This window comes from Coregonus clupeaformis, chromosome 15, assembly GCF_020615455.1.
Source record: "Coregonus clupeaformis isolate EN_2021a chromosome 15, ASM2061545v1, whole genome shotgun sequence".
Taxonomy (NCBI): domain Eukaryota; kingdom Metazoa; phylum Chordata; class Actinopteri; order Salmoniformes; family Salmonidae; genus Coregonus; species Coregonus clupeaformis.
The window spans coordinates 43,669,379-43,691,486 of record NC_059206.1 but is presented as its reverse complement, the minus strand read 5'-3'; the positions used below and the strand labels follow the sequence as shown (position 1 = coordinate 43,691,486).

Genomic DNA, 22,108 nt, shown 5'->3' with positions numbered 1-22,108 from the left:
TTGAATGTGATTGATTGATTGCTTGTCAGGAATGGAGTGGGGAGCAGATAGAATGGCATTTAAAATGATATATATAGCGCTGCTAATTGGATAATGGAAGTATAGCATATGGATCAGCAGCTCAGACATCTTTTAAAAAGCTAGATGTAATCCAGGCCCAAGCCCTAAGAATATGTTGTGGAGCACTCAGGACCTCCCCAGTGGCAGCGATGCAGGTAGAGTTGGGAGAGATGCCTTTAAAGTTAAGAAGACAACAGCTAGCCATGACATATTGGGTAAATCTAGAAGGAGATAAGGTTCACATCCTACAAAAAGGTGCTCCTAGAGTGCTGGAAACATGAACAAAATCTGAATACAAGTTTTGGGTGGATAGGCAATGGCATGGCAATATAGATGGGGTTGTTTGGGAGGGAGTTTAGCCCCTCTGTGGATCTTCCTGCTATCCCACCTTGGTTTCTCCCTCAACCAGTGATAGAACTGGGATTGCTTGAGAGGGTAAGAAATGTTGAGGAAGGAGTGGATTCAGTTGTAAGTGAACATTTAAGAACACAATATTATGCTTTCTTGAATATATTCACAGATGGATCTAAGGACCCTAAAACAGAGAGAACGGGGGCAGCTTTTAGTGTTCCTGAGTTTAAGGTGGCAGTGACGAAAAGAGCAACAGATCATTTATCTGTTTACACAATGGAGTTGTTGGCCATACTATTGGCTGCAGAGTGGGTGGAGGAGGTAAGGCCAGACAGGGTAGTCATCTGCTCTGACTCCTGTGCAGCACTGATGAGCTTAAATTAATTTGTGTCTCAGAGCAGACAGGATGTATTGTATGAGGTTTTGCAGTGCTTGTATAGGGTGAAACAGATGGGGGTATTTGTGATGTTCCTCTTGGTACCAGCTCATGTGGGAGTAGAGGGGAATGAGGAGGTGGATGCTATCACCAAACAGGCTCTTAAACATCCTAATGTTGAGATGGAATTCTCAATCAGTAAAGCAGATGAACGGTGGTTAAAAACAAATGGCAAGGGTTGTGGAACAGGGAGAGAAAGGGAAGACACCTGTATAAGATCCAGGAAAAGGTGGGGGCAGGGAGGTCCTCAGGCCGAGAGAGAAGGGAGGAAAGTGTAGTCACAAGGCTGAGACTGGGACACACAAGGCTAAATAGTACATTGAAAGTGGTGGCTAAACATCCGACTGGGAGGTGTGATCATTGTCAGGACGAGATGGAGACAGTGGAACATGTTTTATTTCAGCGGCAGAAATATGTGAGGGAAAGGGAGCGATTGTTATTAGATTTGAAGAGTAATGGGGTTGAAGAACTAGGATTACGTGAACTTCAGGGGATGTAGTATTTAATTATGTATTTTGTTTCCTTAGAGACACAAGAATATTGGGTAATATTTAGACCGTCACTGGCTCTGTTCCACATTCCAGTCCAGTTAATGCACCTTAAAGTTGGTTGCCAACCGCCATATAAAATCAGAAGAAGAAGAAGAAGTCTCGCAGACAGTAATAAACAGTCGACGATGATAAGAGACAGAGAGGGACTGGAGTCAGATTATGATTAATATGTTTATCATAGAATTGTTCCTTGTTGGAGCTCGCCCAAGTCAAAAAGATATGAGTAAACACAGTCTGTAGCGGTCATTGACATATTTTGTGAGTAGAATCGTTTGGACGTCATCACTGTTTGCTAAATGACACATTTGCCATAACGTTATAGCTAGCAATCTGTGTTCTGCATCTACACTACATGACCAAAAGTATGTTGAAACCTGCTCGTCGAACATCTCATTCCAAAATCATAGGCATTAATATGGAGTTGCCCCCCCTTTTGCTGCTATAACAGCCTCCACTTTTCTGGGAAGGCTTTCTACTAGACGTTGGAACATTGCTGCGGGGACTTGATTCCATTCAGCCACGAACATTAGTCAGATCGGGCACTGATGTTGGGCGATTAGGCCTGGCTCGCGGTCGACGTTCCAATTCATCCCAAAGGTGTTCAATGGGGTTGAGGTCAGGGCTCTGTGCAGGCCAGTCAAGTTCTTCCACACCGATGTCGACAAACCATTTCTGCATGGACCTTGCTTTGTGCATGGGGGCATTGTCATGCTGAAACAGGAAAGGGCCTTCCCCAAACTGTTGCCACAAAGTTGGAAGCATAGAATCGTCTGTCATTGTATGCTGTAGCGTTAAGATTTCCCTTCACTGGAACTAAGGGGCCTAGCCCGGACCATGAAAAACTGCCCCAGATCATTAATCCTCCTCCACCAAACTTTACAGTTGGCACTGCATTTGGGCAGGTAGCGTTCTCCAGGCATCCGCCAAACCCAGATTCGTCTGTTGGACTGCCAGATGGTGAAGCGTGATTCATCAATCCAGAGAACGTGTTTCCACTGCTCCACAGTCCAATGGCGGCAAGCTTTACACCACTCCATCTAACGCTTGGCATTGCGCATGGTGATCTTAGGCTTGTGTGCGGCTGATCGGCCATGGACACCCATTTCATGAAGCTCCCGACGAACAGTTCTTGTGCTGAAGTTGCTTCCAGAGGCAGTTTGAACTCGGTAGTGAGTGTTGCAATCGAGAACAGACTATTTTTACGTGCTTCAGCACTCGGCAGTTCCGTTCTGTGAGCTTGTGTGGCCTACCACTTCGCGGCTGAGCCGTTGTTGCTCCTAGACGTTTCCACTTCACAATAACAGCAGTTACAGTTGATGGGCAGCTCTAGCAGGGCAGAAATTTGACGAACTGACTTGTTGGAAAGGTGGCACTTTGAAAGTCGCTGAGCTATTCCGTAAGGCCATTCTAATGTTTGTCTATGGAGATTGCATGCCTGTGTGCTTGATTTTATACACCTGTCAGCAACGGGTGTGGCTGAAATAGCCAAATCCACTCATTTGAAGGGGTGTCCACATACCTTTATATATATAGTGTAGCTGTTGTGTTCCTATTCTCTGTGGACCCGCTTACTTAGCTCTGACTGCTTGTCAGTTGTACCATGTGATGTAGTCTTGCTAGGTCAGGCTAACATAATCATGTGGGAGATGCCGAGTCTGGCCCCCGAGACTACGTGATGCAACTTCAGGCTTATAAATGATGATATCATGCCACAGAGGAATGATTGCTTCACATCAAATGATAAGAATTATGAATATAAAGGTCATGAATTTAAATGTCATAAGCTTTAGAATATGGCTTAAAATACCTTGGGATACAATTAATGGTTTTAAAAAAGTTAATATATGACTAATATATGATACCCCCCTCTTTTTAGTGGGCTACTGTGCGGATGGAAAGAGGCGCAAAGGAGAATAATCAACATCTTTATAAACCCTATAGCAATGATACGACCTTTTGATGTGCATTTCTCACTTATGGGAATGGCAATGTCTCTGTTGTTGCATTAACTCTCTCTATCCCTCTCCCTCCCTCTCGCTGTCTCAGGTATCATATCTAAAGAGCTGTCCTCACTGGAGCAGGAGCTCCAAGCCAGCGGCACCACTCTGCGTTTGAGATGCCGGACAAAATGTCTTTCTGCCGGCGGGGGGTGGAGATCATTGTGGATGACGAGGTGACCATGCGCTTCTCTGCTCAGGAGCTGGAGTCCTGGAACCTGCTGACCCGCAGCAACTACAACTTCCACCACATCAGCCTGCGGCTCAGCGTGCTCTGGTTAATGGGTCTCCTCATCCGCTACGGCTTCCTAGAAGTCTACAAATTACATTCATTACAATTGTGGTTATTTAGCATGAAATCATCTTTTTGCACATCGCAACGTGTTGTCAACCAAATTGATGTTTGGTGGATTGACTGAAATTCTGTTTTTTGTTCTATAGGGTTACTCTGGCAGCTACTGGTATCTGTCTGCTTGTGGTCTTGACTACCATAGTGGACTTCTTACCAAGCGGCTGGTACGTTTCCACCAACATAACCTCAGAATACACACATTTACAGTACCTCGTACACAAGAAGATTATGTGTGGGTGAAAGGCTTATTGTCATTGTGTTGATCTCCTCAGGTTAAGGACGTACCTCAGTGAGAAGGTTAATCTAATGTGTTGTCGCATCTCTGTCCGATCCCTCACTGCCATCATCACCTACCACAATTGGTACTGTAGAACAACCAATTACTCACTGGCTAGTAGCTATCCACAACATCAGCTCAGACAACAGAAACACACATCCTATTGTATTAAATGACAGCTTTCTGCCTGTTTAGTGACCCACCACCGTAGCCTGTACTGAGCTCAAATCCAGTTTTATGTGAATTAGTGGCACACACTGGTTGTTGGTAGTTTTATGAGAAAGGCAGTTTTGTTAATGTGTCTCATTGTCGTTTCTTTGCTCTGCCCACAGTGAGAACAAACCAAAGAAAGGAGAGATCTGTGTGGCCAATCACACAACTCCCATTGCCATCATCATCCTGGCCAATGATGGCTGCTTTTCTATGGTATGTAAATTCCAGTGTGTAACTGTGAGCATTGTGTGTGTATGTGAGTCTGTCTCTGTGGTGTATGTGTGCAAGTTCGGAACATGTGGGGCATTTGGTTGGCAGATGTATAACCCATTGTTTGCCAAGATGATTAGTTGATCAATGTTGCCACTCAGTCTTCATGTCCTCTCTCAGGTTGGCCAGATCCATGGTGATCTGATTGGGGTTGTCCAGAGAACCATGGTGAAATCCAGCCCCCACATCTGGTTTGTGAGATCCAAAGTCAAAGACTGACACCTTGTGGTCAAAAGGTAATACTGCAGAGGCGTGTTGAGAAACGACTGTATATTTTCCTTCAATTTTTTTTTTTTGTCATTTAGCAGACACTCTTATCCAGAGCGACTTATAGTTAGTGAGTGCATACATTTTTTCATACTGGCCCCCCGTGGGAATCGAACCCACAACCCTGGCATTGCAAACGCCATGTTCTACCAACTGAGCTACACAGAGCCATTTCTCATCCTCAGACTGTTGCCTAGGGGCATTAAAAAGCAGAAAATAAATTCTGTCACAATCTTATAACGTGGTGAAAACAGTTATATTATTAGCATGTTATCAACATACATTTCTTTATTATATTTTCCAGGCTTAACAACCATGTTGTAGACAACTAAACACCCCATCGTCATCTTCCCAGAGGGTTAGTATGGAAACTTTTCTGATGGATTGAGATTGATTGCTGCTCAAATAGAGATGAGTTAAGACACCTAATGAAGGCTGTAATAATGACTATAAAGATTCACGCTGTGTTGGATCTGTGTGAGTGTGTAATGCCATGGCGTGACAATGTGTTTCCCACTCAGGCACCTGCATCAACAATACCTCAGTGATGATGTTCAAAAAGGGCAGCTTTGAGATCGACTGCACTGTACCCTGTGGCCATTAAGGTAGTCTCTCCCTTTCTCTATATCTCTACCACTGCTTTATTTATCATTCTCTCTCAACTACCTAATCCCGCTCCCTCGCCCTCTCTCTCCCTTTTACCTCTTTCCTTTGTCTCTGTGACAGTATGACCCTAGGTTTGGCGATGCGTTCTGGAACAACAGTACGTTTGGGATGGTCTGAGGGTGATGAGCAGCTGGGCCGTCGTCTGCAGAGTCTGATACTTGCCACTTATGAGCAGAGAGGTGAGGCCTTCGCTCACATGACCTTACTTTGGGTTTAGCCCAGTAACGAACGTTGTAGTTATTGCTTTTTCTAATGCAGTTATGAACAAGGCTAGACCTAAATCATCATGACAGTTATAAGTCCAAAACTCCATCCTGGTATGGAGGACTACATGTTCACTCTCTGACTGAACCCTCTCTGTGGCTATGTCTATGTAGGAGGGAGAGGACGTGGTGCAGTTTGCCAACAGAGTCAAAGGAGCCTGGTGGACCTGCTCTGGTGAGTTAAAGTGAAGACACGTCACACACACAGAGAGAGATTCTGTCTAGCACGATGCCTAGCTGTGTGTTTATCATGTAGTGTACATTTGTGCAAGTGTTCATGTGCCTAGGGTTGTACAAGACAGTGTTTATTTATTTATCTGTCTGATCTAAGGGATGGAGGGCTGACGCGAGGGAAGGTGAAAATCACCAAAGAGGAGCAGCAGAAGCTGTACAGTAAGGTGCTAGTTGGAGACCAGGAGGACCAAGGTGAAGACAGACCACTGGAAGACTGCACTCACAGACCACAGGAAGCTGTAGAAGAAGAGGGGGACCAAAATGAAGACCGACCACTTGAAGATTACACACTCAGACTACTTGAAGACTGTTCTCTGAGACTACAGGAAGACTACACACATAGACCACAAACAGAGCAAGAGGGGGTGTTATGTGAATTATTTAACAAACTATTTCAGTGTCTCTGTGCGTCTCCCAAAATCAAGAAACGGACAGAGTCCCGGTCTGCATAGTCATCACAATTTCAGAGTCCATCTTTTATACTCATACGTCATACAAAAATCCCTCCTCTCTGTAGGCAGGCTATAGTTTTCCACTTTATAATTGCTCTCCTGACCATCAGTTCACACACACACACACACATACACACATACATACACAGACACATGCATACACACACACATGCATTTTCTTATCATAGTCTCTCTCCTCCCTAAATTCCTCAGTTATCTTGGTTTCTCAGTTGCCTGTAGACAGTTCTCCTTGTCCTTTGTTGTCTGGCCTATCTCTTACTCACATTGCTAAATAGTAGCACAATGTCATAATCTTTACTGGTCCTACACTCACACATTACCAGGTAGTAGATTCTAACATATCTCACACAGTTTCAGAGTGTAATAATTAGTCACTACTAAGAAAGTACTAATCATACTTAAAACAAGAACATTTCACAACTATATTTAAGGGTGGAACATTTAGTCATTACTTTTAACCTGTATATAGAATTCATTTCTATATCAATCCACCCTTTGACTAAATTATCCACACTTCAATACACAGAAAATCATTACAATTACTTTTAAACTAGAGATTTATAGTTCTAGGAAAACATCCAGTCTCAAACTATCTGAATCGTCGTCGTCCTCCACCAAGCCTGGTGGGTCATATTCTTCATTCCTTAGGTCGGAGTCCGGGATTGGGCCGTATCTCACCATCTGCTGTGATACTGCATTCTCCAATGCCTTGCTCACCAACCCTCGGACACAGGGAATAAGACAACATCCACAAAGAACAAGTATACCCATAGAAGCTATAGCTGCACCCAGAATAGTTACAACAATAGTTTTCCATTTACCAAACATGTTATCAAACCAACCATTTAGGGAGCTATCAATACCAGAGTTCTCGGCCAGTTCGTTCGCCAGCGTGGTGAGTCCCTGAAAAGCTTTGGTCACGGACCCGTCCGGTGCTGTATTGTTGGGGATGAAAGTACAGCACATAGATCCAAACAGAACACAAACTCCGCCCCGCTCAGCTAAAAGCATTTCGAGAACCAAACTATTCTGCAGGTCATGAGTGAGGTGGCGGATAGTTGGCCTGAGATTCTCTTCACTGCATCCCTTGTCTAATTAACAAACCTTTGTAGATGTAATTAATCCAGTCAACATTTTTATCAATTGTAACCCACCAGAAAAACGTTGTTGTAAACCCTTCTCCAATTTGATCTATGATTCGCATTACTTTGGTGTCTATAACATTGATAATCTCTGGGGTTCATGGTGAATTGGGGTGCCTTAGTATTATCCTTTTTAAGAGTGGTTATTTTAATATCAGAACAATTAGGTGAGGTTTGGTTTGATCCAAAAAATCTATCACACAAGTGAACATGGTCTGAGGCATAGGTGCAGTTACAAGGGTTGGCCTACCTGTTGAACAGGCATAACAATTAGTTTGACCCAACGCCCTAGCTGTGTAGTTCATCCACCTTACCCAGAAGTTCTCATTTGAAATTCCTTCTACTTCTCCTTGGTTCATTTCCTGCAAGAGGAAATATTCTACCCTTGGTGGTTTAGTGCTATTTAGGATTCCTTCTGAGGGCCTTCCAAGGGGTATTAGACTATTTGTTGATACCTCTGGTGATAACATTAGATCTACCTGCTGTTCTGTCTCGGGGGTGGAAGATTCATTTCTCTCCTGAAAAATGAACCTCAAACATATATCTGCCCCGAAATCATCAACACAGGCCCAATAGTTCCTTGCTATGTCATCTTGCATAATTTACTTTACCGTTATCACCAGTTCCATTTTACATTTATCATGGGTTTGTTTAATTGCCCATCGGTGTACTGCGTCCATTCCATTCTCATAGTATGTTCCCCAGGTATGTTTAAACACCCTTGCCCAAGGACATGAGCGTTCCCCAGAGCAAATGTATTTACCATACCTTCTAGGACCTAACTTTTTTGTACACGCCCCCTTCTTACCAAAGCCCCCAAAACCTCCTCTCTCTTCATGGGAGAAGTCGAATGGTATCTTGAATCCCCCATCTTGTCCTAAACTGACTTTAACTATTAAAATAATCATTCCCCCAATAGTCTTTCTTGGTTTCAGTATTTCTACGAGATCGAATCAGTGCATCATTTCCCTGTGTAGGTTGACCTGGATTAATCCATAATATGGTTAACATGATGATGCAGCTCAGAGTCCCCCAAAATCCCCAAAACCGCCATCCCAATCCTGTCCCTGACCCACCTGCCTGGTACTTTCCCATACCCACACCTCTATAAACACCCCACAGTGATGAAAGGTCGGGGTAGGGTTTCTTCGTTAACAGAGTTTACCCCCGAACCCTAGTGGTGCAGTTCTTCTCTTTAACTCTGTGTGTTCGACGGTGTTGGTATGTGGGCCTACCTTTTTGCAGTGGGTAACATGGACCCAAGTGGCTCTCTCAGCTATTCTTATAGCGAAGGCAGTTACCAATAGGACTTGGTATGGTCCCTCCCAGCGTGATTACTTTCAATCCTTTTTCCTCAACGATTGGATCCACACCCAGTCTTCAGGTTATATACTATGAATCACCTTCTCCTTTAATTCTCCTGTAGAACACAAATTCTTAGACATACGGTTAATGAACAATTTTCTGCTAGTGTATTCTCTAGTTCTGTGTCTGCCTGTTCTGGTCCTGCCAACTGTGGCATTCTGTAAGGTCTTCCAAACACTTTCTCAAAGGGGGATAACCCATCTTTATCTGGGGTTACTCTAAATTTCTTCCCTTCACTCCGTGATAACTCTATAAAATCAATTTCCAATTGCTGGAAGGGGTACTTAGCCGGAGGATACTCACCCTGAGGTGCCCTTTGTCTGGCCTGGTGATTCTTTTGAGCACAGATAACACATCTTGAACAAACGTTTTTTTATTTTTTATAATTAGTAATCCCATATGCAACAAAGTGTTGTCTAATCTGCTCTACCATCCATCCCTCTGTTGACACATGGCTCTGCCCGTGAGTCAATATTGCAGCATATCTAAACAGTAATTTCGGGAGAATTGGTAAGCTGTCTTTGACCCATATTCCTTCCTTATTTACTGCGCCTTGCTTCACCCATCTGTGAACTTCCTTAATTGGGGCCCTACTGTAGCTCTCTATAAGTAGATCTCTATCTATCGAAACTTCCTCTTTTGAAAGCTGACTGGGACCAGAGAAGTGTTTTAACCCTGCTGACAACATTTGATAATACCTCAACTTACTTCTATCCCGTAAAAGTAATCCAAGATTAGTACAATTTACTAGCAACAGGTATCCCTCATTCAGGGAAAGCTCTCTCTCTCTTCTGTTATTTTATGGTTCGAATCATATATATTATTACCAAATTATAAATTTCTTCACACTTTTCACAGTACTATAACTTACCCTCAACTTGATAAAATAAACTATCTTAAAGTCCTCCTCTCATGCCTTTAGAATTTACCAGTGTGGATGATCAATTAATACCAGAAAGTCAAAACAGAGTTCAGAGGCAATTGAAATTATTCAACGAACCGTTCCATCCCATAGTATACTAAACATTACCATCATTCTAAATATTTCATAAATGTTACTCATCCCAAGTGTTCATTAAGTCCTCATGACATTGTGACGTCACGAGAGGCTACACAGCTTTCAGCGGGATTGCTCAAGTAGTGCAAGGAGACAAGGTTCAAACAAAACAAGGATTTTATTATAGGTCTTGGGAAATTAACGAAAATATAACAAAATTCTGTTCTCGTGGCTCTTTAAGGGTTAACAGTTCAGGGATGTCTCTTCCACATCCAGAATCATAATTCTCACTCGCTCAGATAACTTTTCCCCAGCCTTACTGTAGTCCACGTTGCAGCTAGTGGCCAACCCAGCAAAAAGTCCTTCCAAATGTCTCTCACGTATTTCCACAGGTGCATATATCCAAAGGTGAGTATTTCCCAAAGGTAAGTATCTCCAAATCCTTATATTCCTCATGGAAGTGGACGTGCAGCACTCTTGTCCTCCAGAGAGCCCAGGTTGGAGACTGTGTCTCTTCACCCCCCACACACTCCCTCAGTGTGTCTCTTCCCTTCCCAACCCTTCAGCTCATCAGCTCCTCATTTGTTTCAGCTGCGTGGGAAGATTGGCCATAGAGGGGTGGAGTTCCCGACCATACCAGCAGATGGAGCCATAGCTGTCTGGGTTTGCAGCCACCTCAGGGGGATGTAACGTCCCTCCAGGACACAGCCTCTCGTGACATCACACATCCCCCTCCTCGGGACCGACGTCCTCGTCGGGGTAAAGGCAGCGAAGAAGGCATCACGCCGGGAGAGGGCGTCCGCATTGCCGTGGTGCTTGCCAGACTGCTCTCTCTTCAACTCCTCCAACTCTAGGACCAGGGACTCAGCCTCCTGTTGTCTCTCCTTGAGTTTCTTACTGAACGCATCAGCCTTGGTTTTAGCAGAGTTTAGCTTCTGTTGAGCAGCTTTCAGTTCCTTCTCTCTCTCTGCCTCCGCATTCTTCATCTTGTTCTCCAACACCTTGTACTTCTCCTCTGCCTTCTTCTGGACCTCCTTACTACTGCGCAGGGTCTCCTCACACTCCTCGATGGTCCTGCGCAGCCTCTCCAGCTCCCCCTGTTGCTTAGGGAAGGAGCTCTGTTGGAGTTTAGCCTGGAGGATATCTAACTCTTCTGTCTTCATGTCTAACTGTTGCTTTAACAAACGATACCTCTCAGCGGTCCCCTTCAGACCAGACAGTTCTTTGTCCAGATTCTGTAGCTCCGTCTCTGTGTCGGTCTGGGCACCTGCCATCCCTATCAGAGCCCGGGCGGGAGTGAGTAACTCGGAGGATTGCACCGGAGCCTTCCCAGGATGAGTCTTGCCTCTCCGTTTCCGAGGTACTCGGGTTATCCTCTCCTGAGACTCTCTCCAGAGTGGGTAAAAGGCTGGGCAGTCTCGTCCAATTAGGACAGGGACGGGGAGGGAATCAACCACCCCCGCCGTCGTGTGTATGGTTCCCCGTGTGCTGGTCATTGTAAGTTCAGTAATGGGGTATTCTCTGGTGTCCCCATGGACACAGGAAACTGGGAGGACTTTCCCCGGGGGTCAGACACGTTGGGCCCACCAAATCCTTACGCACCAGGGTGGCCCGGCTACCAGAATCCAGTAAGGCCTCCACATCATGGTGATTCACAGTTACCGGGCAGGTGGGGGGTCGATCTGGGCCGCCATCTACGACTCCCAAGAGCGAGGCAAACGGTGTGTGGGTGCTGAGCTGGAGGACTCCGCAGTGGGCATAGGTTCATCGGCTGGTTTCCCACACTGCCAGGAGATATGTCCCATCTCCCCACACCGGTAACACTGTCGAGTTTCCCCCCTCCTGGTGTACTCTTCTTGGACCCGCCTGGTTTCTGGCTCCCCCCTGGAGCCGGGATAAGTCCTGACGTGGCTGGGTTCGAGACCTTGGGGTCCTTTGGACGGGTTCTTCCCATTTGTGGTGGGGCCGCACTCCTGGGGTCTTTTCGGGAAGCATTCAGCATCTCCGCTGTGGCCTGGTACTTTTCCACAGCTTCCACGGTCAGATCAGCCGTGGTCAAGGCCTGTTGACTGATGAACCGTTTTGCCTCATAAGGCAGGGCGCGTAGGTAACGATCCACCACAACGGCCTCCACCACCGCTGCTGCTGTATTCCTCTGCGGATCCAGCCATTTCCTTGCGATTCGGACAAGTTCATGCATCTGCGCCCGAGGAGGTTGGTCTGGTTGGAAGGTCCAGCTGTGAAAGCGCTGGGCCATACCAAACTTTGTGAGTCCATATCTGCTGAGGATCTCAGACTTCAGGGCATCATAGTCAGTAACCTGGTCAGGGCCCAGGTCCCGGACAGCATTCAGCGATTCCCCGGTTAGAAAGGGGGCTAACAGACCAACCCACTGTTGCTTGGGCCAGGCTTCCCTAGTGGCCGTGGCCTCAAATGCATGCAGGTATGCCTCAATGTCATCGGTAGCTCCCATCTTAGATATAAAGTCACTTGCCTTTATTGGGCGGGTATTTTGGACAACCCTCTGTCTCTGCAACTGCAATTCCTCTGCCTTCAGAAGGTTGGCTTTCTTTTGCTCCTCCAAGAGAGCCACGTTTACTTGCATCTGGGCTTGCTGGCCAGCAACAAGGGCTTTCAATATGTCCTCCATTTCAGTCGGCGGGGAGCCTACGGCCAACTTGGAAAACTGGGTGATCAAACCTTCGGTATCCTCCTCTGACATGCACTATTAACGCTTGAGCGTGCCCGTATTCTCCACCATCTGTGACGTCACGAGAGGCTACACAGCTTTCAGCGGGATTGCTCAAGTAGTGCAAGGAGACAAGGTTCAAACAAAACAAGGATTTTATTATAGGTCTTGGGAAATTAACGAAAATATAACAAAATTCTGTTCTCGTGGCTCTTTAAGGGTTAACAGTTCAGGGATGTCTCTTCCACATCCAGAATCATAATTCTCACTCGCTCAGATAACTTTTCCCCAGCCTTACTGTAGTCCACGTTGCAGCTAGTGGCCAACCCAGCAAAAAGTCCTTCCAAATGTCTCTCACGTATTTCCACAGGTGCATATATCCAAAGGTGAGTATTTCCCAAAGGTAAGTATCTCCAAATCCTTATATTCCTCATGGAAGTGGACGTGCAGCACTCTTGTCCTCCAGAGAGCCCAGGTTGGAGACTGTGTCTCTTCACCCCCCACACACTCCCTCAGTGTGTCTCTTCCCTTCCCAACCCTTCAGCTCATCAGCTCCTCATTTGTTTCAGCTGCGTGGGAAGATTGGCCATAGAGGGGTGGAGTTCCCGACCATACCAGCAGATGGAGCCATAGCTGTCTGGGTTTGCAGCCACCTCAGGGGGATGTAACGTCCCTCCAGGACACAGCCTCTCGTGACATCACAACATGTATTCTCATAAGAAATCATGTATACCCTAAACTCAGTCAAAACAGAAAAACTCCATAAAATTCACTGTGTGTGCTCCTTTAAGACTTATCACATTTGACCTGTTGAAAAACCCCTAAAATCAAAATAACAAGGCTTTATAAACATCATAATAGGTGTGTTGTTTTTTATTTGAAAACCCCAATTAAAAAACAACAACCAAAAATAGCCAGGCCCCACTTAATTTGGTAGCTCACTTTTACGACCTAAATACTGCCTAACTCCACTAAACTGCTCCCCCTATCCCTGGGCAACATTCCAATTAGATAAGCGAATCTCTTTCTCCTGGAAGAGAAATTATTCATTTAGTTAACCTTCAATTACCATCAGTAATCTAAAGATGGTAAGTACACACAAAACATGATACAGATATCCCCAGTCCTAACTCATCAATAATCGTTTGTATCAATCTAATTCCTCATAACTAATCGATAAAACCACTCAAAATTCCTCGAGTATACAGTGGGAAAAAAAGTATTTAGTCAGCCGCCAATTGTGCAAGTTCTCCCACCTAAAAAGATGAGAGAGGCCTGTAATTTTCATCATAGGTACACGTCAACTATGACAGACAAAATGAGAAGAAAAAAATCCAGTAATCACATTGTAGGATTTTTAATGAATTTATTTGCTAATTATGGTGGAAAATAAGTATTTGGTCAATAACAAAAGTTTCTCAATACTTTGTTATATACCCTTTGTTGGCAATGACACAGGTCAAACGTTTTCTGTAAGTCTTCACAAGGTTTTCACACACTGTTGCTGGTATTTTGGCCCATTCCTCCATGCAGATCTCCTCTAGAGCAGTGATGTTTTGGGGCTGTCGCTGGGCAACACAGACTTTCAACTCCCTCCAAAGATTTTCTATGGGGTTGAGATCTGGAGACTGGCTAGGCCACTCCAGGACCTTGAAATGCTTCTTACGAAGCCACTCCTTCGTTGCCCGGGCGATGTGTTTGGGATCATTGTCATGCTGAAAGACCCAGCCACATTTCATCTTCAATGCCCTTGCTGATGGAAGGAGGTTTTCACTCAAAATCTCACGATACATGGCCCCATTCATTCTTTCCTTTACACAGATCAGTCGTCCTGGTCCCTTTGCAGAAAAACAGCCCCAAAGCATGATGTTTCCACCCCCATGCTTCACAGTAGGTATGGTGTTCTTTGGATGCAACTCAGCATTCTTTGTCCTCCAAACACGACGAGTTGAGTTTTTACCAAAAAGTTCTATTTTGGTTTCATCTGACCATATGACATTTTCCCAATCCTCTTCTGGATCATCCAAATGCACTCTAGCAAACTTCAGACGGGCCTGGACATGTACTGGCTTAAGCAGGGGGACACGTCTGGCACTGCAGGATTTGAGTCCCTGGCGGCGTAGTGTGTTACTGATGGTAGGCTTTGTTACTTTGGTCCCAGCTCTCTGCAGGTCATTCACTAGGTCCCCCCGTGTGGTTCTGGGATTTTTGCTCAACGTTCTTGTGATCATTTTGACCCCACGGGGTGAGATCTTGCGTGGAGCCCCAGATCGAGGGAGATTATCAGTGGTCTTGTATGTCTTCCATTTCCTAATAATTGCTCCCACAGTTGATTTCTTCAAACCAAGCTGCTTACCTATTGCAGATTCAGTCTTCCCAGCCTGGTGCAGGTCTACAATTTTGTTTCTGCTGTCCTTTGACAGCTCTTTGGTCTTGGCCATAGTGGAGTTTGGAGTGTGACTGTTTGAGGTTGTGGACAGGTGTCTTTTATACTGATAACAAGTTCAAACAGGTGCCATTAATACAGGTAACGAGTGGAGGACAGAGGAGCCTCTTAAAGAAGAAGTTACAGGTCTGTGAGAGCCAGAAATCTTGCTTGTTTGTAGGTGACCAAATACTTATTTTCCACCATAATTTGCAAATACATTCATTAAAAATCCTACAATGTGATTTTTTTCCCTCAATTTGTCTGTCATAGTTGACGTGTACCTATGATGAAAATTACAGGCCTCTCTCATATTTTTAAGTGGGAGAACTTGCACAATTGGTGGCTGACTAAATACTTTTTCCCCCACTGTAATTGATTAAAACACACTGTTTTGCAATGAAGGGCTATAATAACTTCAACAGCACTCTCTGGGGTAGCACCATGGTGTAGTGGGAGGACAGCTAGTTTCTGTCCTCCACTGGGTACATTGACTTCAATACAAAACCTAGGAGGCTCGTAGGCCTCACACACTTCCATAGACCTACATGGTAATTATGAGCACTTCCAGAGGACATCCTCCAACCAATCAAGTGTTCAATGTGTTGAGAAGCTTGGTGAGTTGGTGACATTATTGGATAGAGATTGAAAAGTGATAGGTGAGCATTTTTAAAAATATTATTCAATTCAAATTAGTTAATTCAAATTACAGGAGATGGAGGTAGGTTATAAATTGTTTTCTTGGTTTTATAACTTTATTTTTGTGTCCAGTTTTTTTTTTTTTCAATTTGCCTTGCTAACTTCCGTAGCAAGTAGCAGTAGCTAGCTACCAGCAGCTAGCTACCAGCTCGAGTGTGCACCTTTCGCTGCCAAAGCAAATGTTGTTGACTTTTTGTTTCATTCTCTGGGGTACACGGAACAGGTGCGAGTTAAAACCGAGGGTCGACCTCTGCCTGAGATCAGTTTCATTAAGAAGGATGAAAAGGTGAGGGCGTTCAATACCAACTGGTATCAAAAGTATAGCTGGTTAACAGGGAGCCTTTCATCAAGCCGCCTGTATTGCTGGCTTAGCTTTTTTTTTGTCTGAGCCTTGGGGGAAAGAGGGGTACAGTGACGTGAAGAACATCGATCGTTAAACTAAATGGCAAAACAAAAGCAGGGAGCATATAAATGCCAACATCAGATTCAAGCTTCTGGGAAAAAGCTGCATCGATCATGACGAAGGTCTGCGTATTCAAACTGCGCAACACAACGAGAAAGTAAGAAGAAACAGGGATTTTTGGGCATGCAATAATTGGCTTTTAGAGGACACCAGTGTTGCCAACTCCTCAGTAAGGAAAGTAGCTATAGGCTCTATGCACGCATCACTTCCGCATTGGCGTAAGGATGCTTGGGCATTTCCGGTTACCGGAAAAAAACATTAGACAGTGACAGTAGACCGTTATGATGGCAGAGATGAAGTTTACAAGGTGTTTGCTGGAGTTGCCTAAAGTATCTGTTAATGATACACGGAGGGTTGTCCAGACATCCAGTACGACACCACGTAATTTGTTTGTTCCACTAGAGAGTACTCTTGTGTCATGGAGCAACTGCCTTTTATTTATCACCCTAATAATATAATGTTGTCCAATAAAAATACATGATATTATTAGGGTGATAAATAAAATCCAGTTGCTCCATGACACATATGTTTTGAGGGAAACGCACTGTCTATTATTTAATTTGATCAGGGCAGGGCAGGGCAGCACATACAAACTGCATTTAGTCCAATAAAAATACATGATATTATTAGGGTGATAAATAAAAGGCAGTTGCTCCATGACACATATATTTTGAGGGAAACGCACTGTCTATTATTTATTTTGATCAGGGCAGGGCAGGGCAGCACATACAAACTGCATTTAGTCCAATAAAAATACATTATATTATTAGGGTGATAAATAAATGGCAGTTGCTCCATGACACAAGAGCACTCTCTAGTGGAACAAAAAGCTTACAGCACCTAGTATTCCCAGGCAGTCTCCCATCTAAGTACTAACCAGGCCCGGTCCTGCTTAACTTCCGAGATCAGACGAGATCAGGCATGTTCAGGCTGGTATGGCCGTAAGCGCAGGAAAAACTCTTGAAACACTATATAAAGAAATGAACAAAATGTATCAGTGATTCGTATTTCCATGCAACTTAATGTACCGACTAAAAACAAAGGCTGAATGTACTGCCTATATTTTCAGGGGAACGCACTCTCTATTATTTAATTTGATCAGGGCAGGGCAGGGCAGCACATACAAACTGCATTTAGTCCAATAATAATACATGATATTATTAGGGTGATAAATAAAATCCAGTTGCTCCATGACACATATATTTTGAGGGAAACGCACTGTCTATTATTTAATTTGATCAGGGCAGGGCAGGGCAGCACATACAAACTGCATTTAGTCCAATAAAAATACATGATATTATTAGGGTGATAAATAAAAGGCAGTTGCTCCATGACACATATATTTTGAGGGAAACGCACTGTCTATTATTTATTTTGATCAGGGCAGGGCAGGGCAGCACATACAAACTGCATTTAGTCCAATAAAAATACATGATATTATTAGGGTGATAAATAAAAGGCAGTTGCTCCATGACACAAGAGTACTCTCTAATGGAACAAAATCTTACAGCACCTGGTATTCCCAGGCAGTCTTCCCATCCAAGTACTAACCAGGCCCAATCCTGCTTAGCTTCCGAGATCAGACGAGATCGGGTGTATTCAGGCTGGTATGGCCTTAAGCAAGTGAGCAACTCTTGGTACACTATATAAAGACATGAACAAAATGTATCAGCGATTCGAATTTCCGTGCAACTTAACGAACTGACTAAAAACAAAGGCTGAATGTACTGCCTATATTTTCAGGGAAACGCACTGTCTATTATTTAATTTGATCAGGTTAGGACAGCACATACAAACTGCATTTAGTCCAATAAAAATACAGGATATTATTAGGGTGATAAATAAAAGGCAGTTGCTCCATGACACATATATTTTGAGGGAAACGCACTGTCTATTATTTAATTTTATCAGGGCAGGGCAGGGCAGGGCAGCACATACAATCTGCATTTAGTCCAATAAAAATACATGATATTATTAGGGTGATAAATAAAATGCAGTTGCTCCATGACACAAGAGTACTCTCTAGTGGAACAAAATGCTTACAGCACCTGGTATTCCCAGGCAGTCTCCCATTCAAGTACTAACCAGGCCCAATTCTGCTTAGCTTTCGAGATCAGACGAGATCAGGTGTATTCAGGCTGGTATGGCCGTAAGAATGGGAACAAATCTTGGTACACTATATAAAGACATGAACAAAATGTATCAGTGATTCGTATTTCCGTGCAACTTAATGAACAGACTAAAAACAAAGGCTGAATGTACTGCCTATATTTTCAGGGGAACGCACTGTCTATTATTTAATTTGATCAGGTTAGGGCAGCACATACAAACTGCATTTAGTCCAATAAAAATACAGGATATTATTAGGGAGATAAATAAAAGGCAGTTGCTCCATGACACATATATTTTGAGGGAAACGCACTGTCTATTAATTAATTTGATCAGGGCAGGGCAGCACATACAAACTGCATTTAGTCCAATAAAAATACATGATATTATTTGGGTGATAAATAAATGGCAGTTGCTCCATGACACAAGAGCACTCTCTAGTGGAACAAAAAGCTTACAGCACCTGGTATTCCCAAGCAGTCTCCCATCCAAGTACTATCCAGGCCCGATCCTGCTTAGCTTCCGAGATCTGACGCGATCAGGCGTATTCAGGCTGGTATGGCCATAAGCACAGGAGCAACTCTTGGTACACTATATAAAGAAATGAACAAAATGTATCAGTGATTCGTATTTCCATGCAACTTAATGAACCGACTAAAAACAAAGGCTGAATGTACTGTCTATATTTTGAGGGAAACGCACTGTGTATTATATAATTTGATCAGGGCAGGGCAGGGCAGCACATACAAACTGCATTTAGTCCAATAAAAAGACATGATATTATTAGGGTGATAAATAAAAGCCAGTTGCGCCATGACACATATATTTTGAGGGAAACGCACTGTCTATTATTTAATTTGATCAGGGCAGGGCAGGGCAGCACATACAAACTGCATTTAGTCCAATAAAAATACATGATATTATTAGGGTGATAAATAAAAGGCAGTTGCTCCATGACACAAGAGTACTCTCTATTGGAACAAAAAGCTTACAGCAACTGGTATTCCCAGGCTGTCTCCCATCCAAGTACTAACCAGGCCCGATCCTGCTTAGCTTCCAAGATCGGATGAGATCGGGCGTATTCAGGCTGGTATGGCCGTAAGCAAGTGAACAACTCTTGGTACACTATATAAAGACATGAACAAAATGTATCAGTGATTCGAATTTCCGTGCAACTTAATGAACCGAATAAAAACAAAGGCTGAATGTACTGCCTATATTTTGAGGGAAACGCTTTGTCTATTATTTAATTTGATCAGGTTAGGACAGCACATACAAACTGCATTTAGTCCAATAAAAACACATGATATTATTAGGGTGATAAATAAAAGGCAGTTGCTCCATGACACAAGAGTACTCTCTAGTGGAACAAAAAGCTTACAGCACCTGGTATTCCCAGGCGGTCTCCCATCCAAGTACTAACCAGGCCCGATCCTGCTTAGCTTCCGAGATCGGACTAGATCAGGCATATTCCGGCTGGTATAGAAGTATGCGAAGGAATAACTCTTGGAACACTATATAAAGAAATGAACAAAATGTATCAGTGATTCGAATTTCCATGCAACTTAATGAACCGACTAAAAACAAAGGCTGAATGTACTGCCTATATTTTCTGGGAAACGCACTGTTAGGACAGCACATACAAACTGCATTTAGTCCAATAAAAATACATGATATTATTAGGGTGATAAATAAAAGGCAGTTGCTCCATGCATTCACTAACTGTAAGTCGCTCTGGATAAGAGCGTCTGCTAAATGACTAAAATGTAAATGATGGCAGCTGGTCCTTTTGTGGCAGGGCTGAAATGCAGTGTAAATGTTTTTTGGGGATTAAGTTCATTTTCATGGCAAAGAGGGACTTTGCAATTAATTGCAATTCATCTGATCGCTCTTCATGACATTCTGGAGTATATGCAAATTGCCATCATCAAAACTGAGGCAGCAGACTTTGTGAAAATTAGTATTTGTGTCATTCTCAAAACTTTTGACCACGACTGTATGTACTGACATGTATGTGTAACTGATAGATGCACACACACGACATGTTCATGTTTCTAAATGTATGTCAATTGTATTTTGTCTGTAATGTCTTGTTCGTTATGTGTCGGACCCCAGTAAGACTAGCTGTCACCATTGATGTCAGCTAATGGGGATCCTAATAAATCAAATCAAATCAAGAGAGGATAGGCTGTGCTCAGTAAACTGACTACAGTGTGCAAGCCCACCTCCTGTCCTGACTGAGCAATTGATTTCTCCAGTCTCTGAAAACTGCATTAGCCAAAACACATTGGTCGAGAGAAGGTCAGTGCCATCATGATGATGGAACGACAAGTTCACTAAACCCAGCACTCAATCACACAGGCATATGCATGCACGTACACACACACACAAACACAGGCAGATAGGCAGGAATGCATGCACGCACATACACATATATTTGTGTATTGATTCTGATATTACAACACCTTGCACTATTCACTGAGATAACACCACTAGACCAGAGTCCCAAGGTACAGTATATGATTCCCCGTCCTACCTAGTTCTGCTTGGTTTAATGTTTGAAGTTAAAATGTTTATCCTGTAAATGTATAATAGACTTCATGCCGGCTGTGACCACAGTGGTGGAGGTCATAACACAGAGACATGGCTTCCTTTATTTGTTTAGCTACTGGCCCTCACTAAAAGGAATCCAATAAGCCATCAAGATGCACCCTGTGGCCATACAAGTGTCTAGGGGTCTGAAAGGAAGACTAGGTAGAGTGCATAAACACACTGACAGACACACATAGAAGAAAACACACATCGTCCCTCTATAGAACACTTACTACCAACACACCCACATGTACATTAACCCTCTGAAACACATACACACACCCTGCATTTATCTGGCCACTAATGGTCTTGGCTGGAGGATGAAGGCATTTGTTATCGTCTTCAGGAGAGGCCAAGGTTTGTTCATCATCACTACCCAGGAGGCACCACTCTGATCTCTCTGTGCCAGTCTTTGTGTGCGGCTCTCTGTGGATTCACCCAGGCTCACTGGCCTGTAAAGCAATCTAATCTTCACTGGACTGCAAGAGCCTTACTGCCTTTACAGAGAGCTGCAGGGCTAAACTGTAGCCAAACACTGAACTGACAGTTTTTTATCGTTTTCAAATTAATGGCAACATTAATGATCTTTACTATCATTGGATAAAAAAACATATTACACATGTAACAGTCTTGGGAGGATAAAAGAGAGCGAGAGAGAGAGAGAGAGAGAGAGAGAGAGAGAGAGAGAGAGAGAGAGAGAGAGAGAGAGAGAGAGAGAGAGAAACAGGAGGATTCATTGGATAAATGGACTAACATTTTTGAAGGGAATCAATTCAGTTACCCCACTGAAACTTGCACTTGTGTGTAGCCTATGTTATGATGTGTAGACTATTTTATGATATGTGTTGTACTAAACAGTATATTAGAAAACCATTCATGATTGCTTTACATACAACATTTGGTCATTGACATACTGTAAGTAGTCATTTTATGCTCTCTGGTGGCCTTTTAAGGCATAGCAGCACAGCACTGCCTCCCCATGCTCTCCCATACAGATGACAAAGATGGTGAATAATGAAGGTGTCGCATAAAGGCTGTTTACCTATCTCTTATGCTACATGTGGCGGCGATCTGGTTTTAATAGTGCAGACATAGAGGAGGTGTGAATATAGATGTGTTGCCATGACTCTTGCCCGCTGGCCTGCATGTATTCACTGAGTAGACTCTTGGACTACAACAAGTATGTATTCTGATTGCCAACAGTAGTAATATGTTGA

General features: G+C 43.7%; 4 non-coding genes and 3 pseudogenes across 4 annotated transcripts; 1 reads left to right on the top strand and 6 right to left on the bottom strand.

Annotated features, from left to right (window-relative positions):
- The first annotated feature begins 687 nt into the window (after positions 1-687).
- LOC121583470 lies at positions 688-21,359 on the top strand (annotated as a pseudogene).
- Positions 17,019-17,137, bottom strand: LOC121583762. The gene has a single exon (XR_006003618.1). It is a non-coding gene; the product is annotated as a 5S ribosomal RNA (ribosomal RNA).
- LOC121583645 lies at positions 17,692-17,811 on the bottom strand (annotated as a pseudogene).
- On the bottom strand, positions 18,227-18,345 carry LOC121583779. Its single transcript, XR_006003633.1, has one exon. It is a non-coding gene; the product is annotated as a 5S ribosomal RNA (ribosomal RNA).
- LOC121583753 lies at positions 18,751-18,869 on the bottom strand. Its single transcript, XR_006003609.1, has one exon. It is a non-coding gene; the product is annotated as a 5S ribosomal RNA (ribosomal RNA).
- On the bottom strand, positions 19,285-19,403 carry LOC121583770. Its single transcript, XR_006003626.1, has one exon. It is a non-coding gene; the product is annotated as a 5S ribosomal RNA (ribosomal RNA).
- Positions 19,674-19,792, bottom strand: LOC121583672 (annotated as a pseudogene).
- Positions 21,360-22,108: the final 749 nt, after the last annotated feature.